At 38.9% G+C, this 14713-nt stretch overlaps 2 long non-coding RNA genes across 3 annotated transcripts in view; one reads left to right on the top strand and one right to left on the bottom strand.

Annotated features, from left to right (window-relative positions):
- LOC139185249 (uncharacterized) overlaps nt 1-14713 on the bottom strand; it is a 102653-nt gene that overhangs the window by 45828 nt on the left and 42112 nt on the right. The gene's annotated exons all lie outside the window — the stretch shown is intronic.
- On the top strand, nt 4044-9544 carry LOC139185155 (uncharacterized). The gene is made up of 3 exons (XR_011568683.1): nt 4044-4208; nt 4918-4988; nt 9351-9544. It is a non-coding gene; the product is annotated as an uncharacterized lncRNA (long non-coding RNA).

Here is a 14713-nt window from a genome sequence, read left to right as displayed (position 1 = left end):
ACCTCAGATATGCAGATGGCACCACCCTTATGGCAGAAAGTGAAGAAGAACTAAAGAGCCTCTTGATGAAAGTGAAAGAAGAGTGAAAAAGTTGGCTTAAAGCTCAAGATTCAGAAAACTAAGATCATAGGATCCGGTCTCATCACTTCATGGCAAATAGATGGGGAAACAGTGGAAACAGTGTCAGACTTTATTTTTTTGGACTCCAAAATCACTGCAGATGGTGATTGCATCAATGAAATTAAAAGACGCTTGCTTACTCCTTGGAAGGAAAGTTATGACCAACCTAGACAGCATATTAAAAACCAGAGACATTACTTTGCCAACAAAGGTCCGTCTAGTCAAGGCTATAGTTTTTCCAGTGGTCAGGTATGGATGTGAGAGTTGGACTATAAAGAAAGCTGAGCACCGAAGAATTGATGCTTTTGAACCATGGTGTTGGAGAAGACTCTTGAGAGTTCCTTGGACTGCAAGGAGATCCAACCAGTCCATCCTAAGGGAGATCAGTCCTGGGTGTTCATTGGAAGGACTGATGTTGAAGCTGAAACTCCAATACTTTGGCCACCTGATGTGAAGTGCTGACTCATTTGAGAAGATCCTGATGTTGGAAAAGATAGAGGGCAGGTGGAGAAGGGGACGACAGAGGTGAAATGGTTGGATGGCATCATTGACTCAATGGACATGGGTTTGGGTGGATTCCGGGAGTTGGTGAGGGACAGGGAGGCCTTGCGTGCTGCAGTTCATGGGGTTGCAAAGAATTGGACACGACTGAGCGACTGAACTGAACTGAACTAATGAAATATCATTTTAGAATTTAAAAACCCAAAAGTATAAGCAATAGTTTGGCAATCATTCTAATGGAATATGAAAATGTTACTAATTACTTATGCAAATGAACAGTTAGAAAACAAAAAGTGAACATCTATTTTTGCCAGGACACTCAGCAAAACACTCCATACAGGTATCATGGAATAGACAGCACCGCCACTGTTCTATGGATGAGAATTCTGATACCCTGAAAGGTTAGGAAACTTGTCCAAAGACACAATCAATACATGACAAAGCTGGATCTGAACCTAGGTCATGGACTTTTTTGTTTTGTTTCTTAATTTTTACAATGCTGTGTTGGTTTCTGCTGTACAGAAACACAAATCAGCCATTGTCGTATCTGTTGTCCAGTCGCTTAGTCGAGTCCGACTCTTTGAGACACTATGAACTGCAGCATGCCAGGCTTCTGTCCTTCACTATCTCCCTGAGTTTGCTCAAACTCATGTCATTGAGTTAGTGATGCCATCCAACCATCCCATCCTCTGTCACCCCCTTCTCCCCTTGCCCTCAATCTTTCCTAGCATGAGGTTCTTTTCCCAATGAGTCAGCTCTTCACATCAGGTGGCCAAAAAATGGAACTTCAGCTTCAGCATTAGACCTTCCAATGAATATTCAGGGTAAATTTCCTTTAGGATTGACTGGTTTGATCTCCTTGCTGTCCAAGGGACTCTTAAGAGTCTTGTCCAGCACCACAGTTTGAAAGCATCAATTCTTTGACACTCAGCCTTCTTTATGGTCCAGCTCTCACATCCATACATGACTACTGGAAAAACCATAGCTTTGACCAAATCAGGCATAATTATACATAAATCCCCTCCCTCTTGAGCCTCCCTCTGCTCTTCTATATGAGGAGGTCATCTGCCATATAACCCAGCAACCCCACTACTGGGCATATACCCTGAGAAAACCACAATTCTAAAAGACACATGTACCCCAATGTTCATTGCAGCACATGTTCATTGGCTATTTACAATAGCCAGGACTTGGAAGCAAGGAAATGTCCATCAACAGATGAATGGATAAAGATGTGGTACATATATATATATAAGGGAATGTTGCTCAGCCATAAAATATAGGTCATGGACTTTGAATTCAGCATTCTTCCCATTTCATCACAACTGCTTCTGAATGAGACCAGGATTAGTATTACACATGTGGGGGAGCAGTCTGGTCCATGCAGCATAAGGATATTCACACACTGGGAACAGTGTGACATGATAAAAAAGAGGAATGGGCCTGAATTAGGGGAACCAAGCCCCACCTCCACCTGCCATAAACGCCATTAATGTGTGACTTTAAAGATGTCACTTGAGCACCAAAAGTCCCGGTTTTCTTCTGCTGGATCAAACCACTTCAAAGCTTCCTCCATTTTTAAAAGTATATGGTTCTGTTTGTTTTTACTAATTTAACATTTGACTCCTGCACTTTATTGTGTAGATATATAGGTTCTGGACAGAGTCAATAATTCATAAAGATGCAAATTAACATGGTCAGACTATTGCACAAAGCTTCAGAATATTATTGAGGTTTTAAATTACATTAAAAGTCAACACAAAACAGCAAGGGTGTGGGGAAACTAGTATTCTCATATTATTGGAGGGTGGGTAGATTTGTACAGTTTTTTAGGGCAATTTCACAACTTCTACAAAAATCAGACTTAGAAAATCTACCTCCAGGAATTGATCCTATTGCTGTAAGGATATCCAGCCATATTCATTTCTGTTTGCAGAGGTGTGCACAGAAGGAAATTCTCTGCAGCACTGTATGTAAATGCTAAGGATTAAAAGCAACTGATGAACCCATCACAGAGGACTGTCTAAATAAATTAAGATACATCTATAAGACTTCTCTGGTGGTCCAGTGGTTAAGAATCCGCCTGCCAATGCAGGGGACATGGGTTCAATCCATGGTCTAGGAAGATCCCACATGCTGAGGAGCAACTAGAGAAAGCTGGGGCACAGCAACAAAGACCCAATGCAGCCATGAATAAATAAATAATATATATATATTTTAAAAGCTTATAAAAGATACACCCATAGTACAAAATACCATCCAATATTATGGAAAATGGGGGCAGATGAGATGCACTAATATGGAAAGCTCACAAGATATATTGCTAACTTTCTGAATGTTGCAGCTTCTGGAGTATGCTCTATGTGCCTGTATGGGCAATACCTTTGGAAGGACAAAGAGGAAGTTAGTAACTGTAGTCATTTCTGCAGATAAGAGAAGAGGATCTGAGAAACAGAGGTAAGAAGAGACTTCCTGTTTGGTAGTCTTTCAAGTTTTGTTTGTTTTTTTAGCCTTACATATGTATTGCTGATTGGATGGGTGGGGGATGGATATTTGGATGTCTAGATGGACAGCTGAATGGATGGAGGGAGAGAATAAACAAAGTCAAGAGAAAATTATGATTGTTACATGAAATCAAGGCAAGAGACACCTTGCTCAGACATATACCTCTAATGCAGCCCATGTTTCCACAACACAATCATATACCTTATGAATCAGCAATAAAAACAGCAGTAACTATCCTGTGAGTATTTTATGTACATCTCTTCTTTTAATCTACACTCTACACCTGAAGCAACATACCTGCACAGAAGCCTATATCCTGGGATGGATAAATTGAGGTTCAGGGAGGGGATGCAACTCACCCAAGGGCATCCAGCTTATGAGACAGAACCAAGTTTTGAATCCAGGCTTGCTGATGGCAAAACTAATCCTCCCTATCACTGACTACAACTGATGGTGAAACTGCAAACAATGACAATAGTATACAAAATGGACTGTGCCCACTGGCAAACTATGAACAAATGTGTCTAACAGCATTCATTTCAGGTTTTGTTTTTCACCAAACAGAAGCGCTACATTCACCCCGGATTTCTTTGGAAGTCCAGAAAAGTTGTGCTTTGTCCCTAAATGGCTAGATCCACAAGACACAGAATAAACTCCTTCAATAAAGTTCACCCTGTTCCTCATTAATTCCCCTCCTGTCACCTCTTGGGAAAGACCGTGGAAAGGAGGGCGAGTGGGCTGGTCCCCTCTCCGATGCAGAGGTCCAAGCCGATTCTGACAGAGTGCCAAGGGCCTGTAACGCCGAAACTGGTTGCTGCCAGCTGGACAGCTAATCATCATTTCACAGACAGGCTCTCTGAGACCTTGAGCATAAAAGAGCCTGTTTCAAACCCGAGGATCCTCTCTGGTCTGTGCTGTACCCACAGGGACGCAGCAGCCCTTCTAGTATCAAGAATCTACTGACACGGCTCTGAAATGACTTTGATAACAGCAGCAACACAAAAGCCCTCAGCTGCCTCTGGGAACACAGGCAGCGACAGCATCTCACCAGCACAATTACAGCGCTCACCTGAGCTTTTCAGGTACAACAGCATCACCCCCTGCTCCCGCTGCTTCCCTTGCTTGCCACGTTTTTGGAAGCCCTAAACTGCTGTGGCTGCGAGATAGTAAGCTGTGCCAGATAAACACTGTTCTCCAGGGTTGGCTACTTCTAACATAAGCTACTAAAACCTGCCTAAATGTTACTCCAGGCAAGAGTGGAGTAACGATGCTTTTTTAAAAAACGGGATTTTGTGTTTTGTTTTTTTTTGACATAGCAACCGTAGGTGTACGTGTAAAGCAACTGTGAATATTCAAATACTGTAATTGGAGATGATTTACATTGTTTTGAATTAACTAAAATTCCATTGTTAAGCACAAATACAGCTCCACTAAATCACCATGCTTTTAATAGGTCCTCGTGAGCAGGTTACCGAGCGCATTAGGATTTATAACGCTCCTGGGGAGCTGACCACTGTATTATGCTTCCTGCTGCTAGGTAATATGCATGACACATTTCTGGACACTAATTCATTTATTTAATAGTAACAGTATGCAAAAACAGAGTTCAAAATGAGGCTGACAAAGGAGGTATAAAAGTTTTATTAATCCATAGCTAATCAAAGGCCAGTGGAAGGCATATAATGGTGGCATTTACAGACCATATCGAATGTGAATAAATTAACTTTTTGTTTCCTAAAATCTTACTAATAGGATGAATTCGACTTGAAACATTTATACTTTTAATTACAGAAGCAGGCAATTTGGAGCAGGTTTCCAGCTGCACTTTCCTTAAAAACTACAACTTCGCATCAAGGATCTAGGTAAATCCTGATATCAGCTGTTGTCTCAAATATGATCAATTATAATACAAGCTGCTTCACACTAAAAACTTCAAATGTTGTTTATTTTATTGCTGGTTTAATTGCAGGCTGTCAATCATTAGAAAATAATTTTCTCTGAAAGATGTACAGTATCTATTTTTCTCCTATTGCCCTGATCACTACACAAAGCACATAAGCAGGTGGCAGAATGCTTCATGAAGAAAACCTTTTTTACAGTTTGATGGCTCAGTGTTACAACAAATCAGAGCAAAACAAGAAAGACAGAAGTACAAGCAAAGGAGAGAACATGAGAAAAGACCAAACAATACTGTAGCGCGGGGGAGAATCATTCTTTTGGCTTAATTCCATACCAAATGTTGGGAGAATATTTGCCCATCATTTCTAAGTCAAAACAGAAGGAAATGAACACATCAAAAACATAAACCTCTCTCCATTACAGAATTCTAAGTACGTTCTATTGCTCAGAGCATTTTGTAGCAATCAGCTACTTCTCCCTTAATAGTCTTACGTGAATATTGTTCTCATACTGAAGGTGAGAAAGAGATCATAGAATTATTCATGGCAGCATTTTCCTGAGTGTATATTGCAGAGCATGAGCTAAAGAGCTTTTGGATTATTAGGAGGGTTTATACTAAACAAGGGTACCGTGGTCAAATGAGTTTGGGGAATGCTGGATTAAACAAAGCTGTGTAAACATGGATCTTTATTCTAGGTTTTCTCACAGCCTTTAATACGCTAACAGACACTGTAAAATTCCAAGAGGAGGATACAGTATGAAGTTTTCCCCAAATTTATTTGATCGTGGAATTTTTACTGAGAAGGAAAAGAACATGACCATCCCAGAACTCAATTTATAAAACACTAGTATAAGGCATATGGTCCCATACTGACAATCAGGACATACCAGTGGGTCTTAAATCTTTCCTGGAAGTTCCCCAAATTCTTCCCCCCACCATCCCTCTCTGCAGCCTACTGACTGAAGTCCACTCCCTTTTTGATCTCCAGGAATTTTATAGTCAGCTTCAAAATCCATACACACATTGTAGGGCTTACAAAAATCTTCTATCATTCTATAATCAGTTGCCCACATGTATAAGACAAAAAATAAATAGCCCCCACTTCCAAGATCACAATTGTATTTTGATATAAGCTTGTTCAAAAAAGCATTGGGATACTACTTAAAAAACTACTAGAATAAGTAAGCTTAGTAAGGTCAGAGGAGACAAGTCAACATTCAAAAATCAACTATTTCTATACACTAACAATGAACAATTAGACATTTAAAAAAAATTTTAAATGCTATTTATAGTAGCATTAAAAATAAACAGGGATAAATCTCACAATATAAGTGCAAGAGCTGCATGTTGGAAACTACTAAACAGCAATAAGAGAAATGAAAAAATGCCTAAATACAGCTGTAGTGTGTTCATAAATTGGATGACTCAATATTGCTAAGCTCTTAATTCTCTCCAGATTGATCTTTATAATCCACAAAATGCAAGTCAAAGTATCAGCAGGCTTCTTGGTAGAAACTGACAAGCTGATTCTAAAATTTATATGGAAAAATAGAGGATTGAGAAAAAACAATTTGAAAAGAACAAAATTGGAATACTTGCATTAATTGATCTCAGAACTTGCTCTAAAACTACAATGATGAAGGTGATGTAGTATTGACATAGGTATAGATACGAAGGGGGGCTTACCAGGTGGCACTAGTGGTTAAAGAACCCTCCTGCCAATGCAAGAGACATAAGAGATGCAGGTTCGATCCCTGGGTCGAGAAGATCCCAGAGAGGAGGAAATGGCAACCCACTCTGGTATTCTGGCCCATAGAATCCCTTGGACAGCGGAGCCTGGAGGTCTACAGCCCACAGGGTCACAATGAATCCGGACACAACTGAAGCAACTTAGCATGCATGCATGCATCGACACATAGATGAATGGAATAGAATAGAAACTCTAGAAAGAGACCAAAAGAAATATGGTAATTGATAATCAACAGAGAAGCCACCGTAATTCAATGGTGAAAGGTTTTCCAACAAAGGTCTGCTAAAACAATGCAACTGAATAACATAAACTGAACCTTGATCTGTTCTTCTTACTGTATATAAAATAAACCTGAGGTGACTCATACACATGTACGTAAAATCTAAAACTATAAAACTTCTAGAAGAAGAGTATGGCCTTAGTTTAGGTAAAGATTTCTTAGTTAGAACACAAGAAGGGCAAACCAAAGATAGGGTAAAAGATTGATAAATTATGCTTTATCAAAATTAAAAACTTTGTTCTTCTAAAGACTCAGTTATGAAGATAAAATGACAAGTTACAGACTGGGAAAAAATATTTGCAGAACAAATGTCTGATAAGAGATTTTACCCAGACTATATAAAGAACACTTAGAACTCAATAATAAGAAAACAAGTCAGTTTTTTAATGGGCAAAAATTTGAACCGTTACTTCACAAAAGATAAGATGTGATGGCAAATAAACACATGAATCATTAGAAAATACAAATTAAGACACAATGAGATACTACTACATACATGCCAGAATGGGCAAGCATTAACAAGCCTGAAACTATAAGGGGTTGGTGAAGACATGGAGAAATTCCAACTCTCTTACAGAACTGGTGGAAATGCAAAATGCTAAGTCATCACTTGGAATATTGGTTGGTGGTTTTTCATAAAGTTAAACACACATTTAGCACACAACCCAGCATCCCACTCCTAGGTATTTGCCCAAGAGAAATGCAAACACATATGCACACAAAACCCTGTTTAAAGCAGCTTTATACATAGTTGCCACAGGCTGGAAACACCTTAAATATCTTTTAAACGGTGAATGGATAAGAAAATGTGGTACCTCCAAACCACAGCATAGTATTCAGTGATGAAAAGGAAAGAATTGATGCATGCAATGACATAAACGAATCTCAGAAATACTGCTGATGCAGGGCACAAAAGATATTATATTATATGCTTCTATTTGTTTTTTCATCAAAATCTTTTATTTTCTTTCCAAAATTGTTTTTCTAAATCAGATAAAGCAATCCATCAAGATTTTATTTAGGACTGACCTCCAAGGTTTTTTTTTTTTTTCTTGAGGATATCAATCACACTGGTTTTCTAAGATTATTCTCTCTAAATTCGATCTCTCTAAATTCAGATAATGTGGCTGAATAACAGATGAGTCAACTCTAAGAATAAATTTTTGAAAACCAGTAATTTAGAAAATATACTTTTAATAACCAATAATTTAGAAGGTACTATTATGATCTTAAACGGAGAAGGAAATGGCAACCCACTCCGGTACTCTTGCCTAGAGAATCCCAGGGACAGGGGGAGCCTGGTGGGCTGCTGTCTATAGGGTCGCACAGAGTCGGACACGACTGAAGCGACTTAGCAAAAAAAAAAAAACAATTGTGATCTTAAAAAGTAAATTTATGATTCAGTGCCTCCAGTTCTAGACTCTCAAAGTTTAAGGTGTACATAAAGTTTTCAAATTCCAAATGAAAACCTAAATTAAGTGTTTAAATCTGTATTTTAATAATATATGATTCTATTTATATAGCAATCTTGAAAAGGCCAAACTCGAGAGACACAAATCAGATTAGTGATTGCCAGGGACTGTGAGTTGGGAAAGAGGAATGACTAGAAAGAGGTATGAGGAAAAATTTGGAGATGATAAAAATATTCTATATCTTGATTATGATGGTGGTAACAAAACTAAACATATTTGCAAAAACTCATTAAACTCTATAACTGGAAAGGATGAATTTTACTCTGTACATTATATGTCAATAAAATTGATTTTCAAAATAAAGCATAAATTCATATTTGCTTTGGTTCATCCTACATTGTATGCAACATACCCACATGAATAATTATTCTACAATTTAGTGGTATTACACATTTTATATACAAGTTTGATTTTAAGGTGGAAGTTTCAATTTAGTGGATCCTTGGTGTTAAACAGTGTTTGACAAATGGTTACACCTACAGTGAAATTTTCCCCTATAAAGTAGTAAAACACACTGGTGTTATTGTAAACATTTTAAACTGAAGGAAGTGGCCAATTAAAAAAACCACTAAGAAACAGAAAGTGCCAGATATTGTGGCTTTGGCTTCCTGTTCTGAAACTTCTGTCTCAGCTCTGATCCAAGAAACTTGAGTGCTTAAGCTCTCCTACCAGCCAGAAAACACTTCCAATCAGGAATATTAAAAAATTGCACTTTATAGGTCCTGGCTTAAAAATTGTTCAGCTCTTTCAGTAAATATGGTCCCCCCTAGTTTATTGACTCCCTCAGGCATCATCACCATTTCCTTCTCTTTTCTCTCATAGGGGCATGTTCATTTGAAAGCCAACATTTCCGGAGGTGTATAATTATAAGAAAATATTATGAGCAATTCTCTGGAAGTAAAAACCTGGAGAAGATGGATATCTTTGAGAAAAATATACGTGATTTAAATTGATCTATATTACTAAACATTACAGAATTGTACATTCTAAAACTACACATTACTAAAAGCAGTTGAATTTTGTGACATGTAAATAAAGTTATTTTTTAAAGTTTGTAAAAGAAATTACAAAACAGGACAAAACTTGAATAGACTAGTCATCATGTGTGTGTATGTTAGTTGTTCAGTCGTATCCAACTCTTTGCAACCCCATGGACCGTAGCCCACTAGGCTCCTCTGTCCATGGGATTCTCTAAGCAAGAATACTGGAGTGGGTTGCCATTTCCTTCTCCAGGGGCTCTTCCCAGCCAGGGATTGAGCCCAGATTTTCTACATGGCAGGCAGATTTTCTTACTGTTTGAGCAACCTGGAAAGCCACCAGTTATAGAAGATGTAAAAATGATTGTGAATCTATTTTAAAAGAACCAGAACTAAAGAGTTTCACAGCTGAGTTCTGTCTCATTTTGAAGGAACACAGATAATTCCTTTATAATTCGAAATAACTCAGACCATAATAAAAAGTTGGAAAGTACCCTAATTCATGTTGATTCCAATACAACTTTAATTCCCAAAGCTGACAGAAATGTTATAAAAATAGGAAACTATAGCCTGATCTCACTCAGGAATTTAAATGCAAAGACTTAAGTACTGGCAAAGGGAAATTGGCAGTATATGAAAACAACGCTCTATGACCAAATGGGGTTTACTCTGGAAATGTAAGGATAATTTAGAATCAGGAAGTCTTTCAGTGCAAGTCATGACATCAACAAATTAAAGAAGAAAAGTAGTACGATCATATCAATAGATACTAAAAAGACTTTTGTTCTCTGAAACAGTTGCACTTCTCGGAGGTGGATGATTTGGGCTCATGAATTTCTCCTCTGGGCATCAGTCACTCTGTTGGGAACACCAGCCTGGGAAAATCTAAAGGTCTCATCTCAGACAGACTAGACCACTCAGGAGGTGGGGAAGTGGTTTTTCCACATTTTCAGGAAAAATGTCTCCAACATTGTTGTGAATGGGTATAGGCCCTAACTGCAGAGGACTCTAGTTTGAGGATTAAGCTGTCATAAAGAAAAGGACAAACCAGAGAGAACTAAAGGAAAGCAGATTTAGTGTCCAGATGTCCTCACAAACCTCTTTTTTGCCTATCTTCTGAGCTTTTCTAGATCTTAGTCTGCTTGTCTGGGAAAGAGCTCTTCAGATGCCTTGGCTGGGTTCCCATCTGCTCCAGAGTTGAATGTTTCATTAGCCTGACTAACTTCTTCAAAAGATACACAGGACAGCATTAAATGCATAAGGATACAGGTGGGCATTGAGCTTTAATATGAAGACTAGAAATCCTCCTTGATATTTTTATGATGTTTTATGGTTGGTTTGTTCCTTCCATTAGAAGTCACCTCTTGGCTTATGATAGAAATTAATGATAATATTCAACAGGGACTTCTCTGATGGTCCAGTGGCTAAGACTCTGTGCTCCCAATGCAAGGGGGCCTGGGTCTAACTCATGGTCAGGGAACTAGATCCCATACATCGTAACTAAGAGTTCACATGCCACAACTAAATACCCCGCCTGCCACAACAAAGATTGAAGATCCCAAGTGCCACAGCTAAGACCAGCACAGCTAAATAAATAAATATTTAAAAAAGAACGTTCAGTGATAAAGTTCTGTTTTACAAACAATTTTAAAGCGATATACCAAATAGGAGCATTTACCAAATAAGAGATGTTACATGTTTTTAAAACATAGGTTGTGGATTCAAATATGAATCAAAAAATCCTAGGTTTTTAATCAAGCACATTTCTTAACTGATGGGGCTGAACTTTAATTGCTGATGTGTACTGTGAGTCTCCAAAAAGAGAGTATCCTATGCCCCAAACATGACTAACCTCGGCCAGCTTAACATCTCCCTGCCTTATTTCCCTCCCTCCTTCCTTCCTAGCAGAGTCTCAAAGGACTGGCATTCTTCAGAACAACTTAGGAAAATAGCGAATGCACAAAGTGAAAACTTATGCCAAAATGAGAAATAAAAAGCAGTGTTGATCTAGAGTCATGTGGATATTGTTTTTGCCTTTTGGAGGCTGTTTAAGACCTTAGAGGCTGAATCAAAACGAAGCTTTTTTTTTTTTTCTCACGATGATGAGAGAAGTTCTATTTTCCAAAGGCAGCTGTGTTCCTTTCATCTCAGGAGGTAAGTCAGAAATGAGAGATAGGCATGGACAGCTCAGAAAAGTACAGGCTACAGCCACTGAGATGGATTTGTTCACCGTGTCTGAGTAAGAGTATCAAGCACTGGCAAGATCAAGTCATCACTGCCCTAAATCCGCAATCATGTCGGCCTCCGCTCCATAAACCAGTGGGGCAGCTGGCCATCCAAGCGCCTAAAGGTTAAGCACATACCATTGACCTTGTAGAGAAACGAGTTCTCACATCATTAAATACGACGTGTTCTCCAGCTTTGCCTGATCACATCGAAAAGTGCCCTGGGAGCATTATTCAAGGCTTAGATGTTTCACCTACATTTGTGTGACACAAAATCAATATCTTTTCCCTGCCTTTGTTTGCTTGGATTATGTTTAACTACTAAATGGCTTTTAAGACACCAATCAGATTTAACATCTTGCATTTTACATAGGCAGTTGTGTGAACAAGAAAAATATGTTTTCTTTCCCTGTGGGTTGTCAGGACAAGAAACATGAAAGAGCTTATTTGGAGTATGCTTTTGTTTATATAAAAATAAACAATCTCTAATCTTGATAACAGAAATGTTTTCCCCTTGAAAACCTAAAGGACTTTTTGACATTGGTGCTTTCAGAGAACACTGAAAGAACAGATCATAATAAATAGATAGTGTGCTATCCACTTGAAGGAAAATATTAAATTCCAAATTAAACATACATAAAAATAAATTTCCAAATGGATTATTTCTTAAACACAAAAAGTAGAGGTGTTTGACAAATACCAGAGGAAAAAAAATTTTTTTGAAAAAAAATTTCATAAAGTCATAAAGGAAAGGATTGATATACGTGACTTTGTAAAATTTCTGAATGGCAAAAATAATTCAAATAAAGTTAACTACACATAATATTTATTCAGTACTTACTATGTGACAGAAATTAAGCTAACTCTTCACATATATTGCCTTCTCTCTTCCCAATAGCACTGTAAGGTAGATGACTGTATTAGGGTTCTCCAGAGAAACTAAGCCAATAGGGTTGGAGAGGAGGAACATATGCATGTACAATAAAAGGATTTATTGTAAGGAACTGGTTCAAGTAAATATGGAGGCTAAGAAGTTCCAAGATCTGCAGAAGGCAAGCTGCAGACCCAGGAAAATTGATGGGGAGTTCTAGTATTCTTGCCTGGAGAATCCCATGGGCGGAGGAGCTTGGTGGGCTACAGTCCACAGGGTCACAAAGAGTCAGACACGACTGAGTGATTTCACTTTCACTTTTCTTTTCTGGTCCTAGTCCAAAGGCCTGAGAAGCAAGACCACCAATGGTGGAAGTTCCAGTCCAAAGGCTAGCAGGTTTAAGATCCAAGAAAAGCTGATGTGTCAGTCAAAGTCTGAAGGTCAGGGGAAAAAAAACAATGTTTCAGCACATCAGTCATGTAGGAGGATTCCCTCTTTGTCAGCCTTTTTGTTCTAAACAAGTCTTCAATGAATTGGATGAGGCCCAACTACATTGGGCTTCCCTGGTGGCTCAGCAGGTAAAGAATCTGCCTGCGATGAGGGAGGTGAAGTGAAGGTGAAGGTGAAAGTTGCTCAGTCGTGTTGACTCTTTGCAACCCCATAAACTTAGTCCATGGAATTCTCCAGGCCAGAATACTGGAGTGGGTAGCCTTTCCCTTCTTCAGGGGATCTTCCCAACCCAGGGATCGAACCCAGGTCTCCCATATTGCAGGCAGATTCATTACCAGCTGAGCCACAAGGGAAGCTCAAGAACACTGGAGTGGGTAGCCTATCCCTTTTCCACCGGATCTTCCCAACCCAGGAATCAAACCAGGGTCTCCTGCATTGCAGGTGGATTCTTTACCAACTGAGCTATGAGGGAAGGAGAATCCCTTGGTTGGGAAGATCCTCTGGAAAAGGAACTGCTACCCACTCCAGTATTCTGGCCTGGAGAATTCCATATACTGTATAGTCAATGGGGTCACAAAGAGTCCGACACGACTGAGCGACTTTCACTTTCACCTACATTAGGAAGGGCAGTCTGCTTAACTTGGTTTACCCGTACAAATGTTAACCTCGTCTAAAAACACTCTCACAAACACACCCAGAATAATATTTGACCAAATGCCTGGACTCTATGACCAGTCAAGTTGACACACAAAACGAACGTCACACCAATATTGTTCCTTTTTAGCACATGAGGAAATGAAGGCTTAAATTGTTTCACCTGAAAGACACATGGTAACCAGCTCTATCTGAAACCAAAAGGGAACTGACAAACTGAGGGAAATGCTGCAAAATACAAGACAAAGAAAAAATACTAAGAGCAGTAACAAGGTCTTTTATAAGTTAACAATAATTAATTTTACAAATCAACTAATAATACATCAGGCTTGGCAAACAAAATGAAACATATAGAAAAAACAGACAAGGACAGAAGTAAAGACTATTAATACAAATATATATGTTCAGTCTCACTAATGATTAAATGCACCATATGACCCAGAAATGCCACCCCTGAGAAAAACCACAATTCAATTAAAAAAGATACACACACCCCAATGTTCACTGTAGCACTATTTAAGATCGTCAGGACATTGGAACAACCTAAATGGCCATGAACAGAGGAGTGAATAAAGAAGATGTGGTTCATACATATAACAGAATACTATGCTATGCTAAGTCACTTCAGTCGTATCTGACTCTGTGCGACCCCATAGATGGCAGCCCACCAGTCTCCCCCGTCCCTGGGATTCTCCAGGCAAGAACACTGGAGTGGGTTGCCATTTCCTTCTCCAATGCATGAAAGTGAAAAGTGAAAGTGAAGTCGCTCAGTCGTGTCCGACCCTCAGTGACCCCATGGACTGCAGCCTTCCAGGCTCCTCCATCCATGGGATTTTCCAGGCAAGAGTACTGGAGTGGGGTGCCATTGCCTTCTCCGAACAGAATACTATTCAACTATAAAAACCAATGGAATTGTGCCATTTGCAGAGATGTGGCTGGACCTAGAGACTGTCATACAAAGTGAAGTAAGTCAGAAAGAGAAAAGCAAATATCATGTATTAATGCTTA

This window comes from Bos indicus, chromosome 10 (assembly GCF_029378745.1).
Source record: "Bos indicus isolate NIAB-ARS_2022 breed Sahiwal x Tharparkar chromosome 10, NIAB-ARS_B.indTharparkar_mat_pri_1.0, whole genome shotgun sequence".
In the NCBI taxonomy this organism is placed as follows: domain Eukaryota; kingdom Metazoa; phylum Chordata; class Mammalia; order Artiodactyla; family Bovidae; genus Bos; species Bos indicus.
The sequence above is the reverse complement of the archived record's forward strand: the minus strand, read 5'-3'. Positions and strand labels throughout refer to the sequence as shown.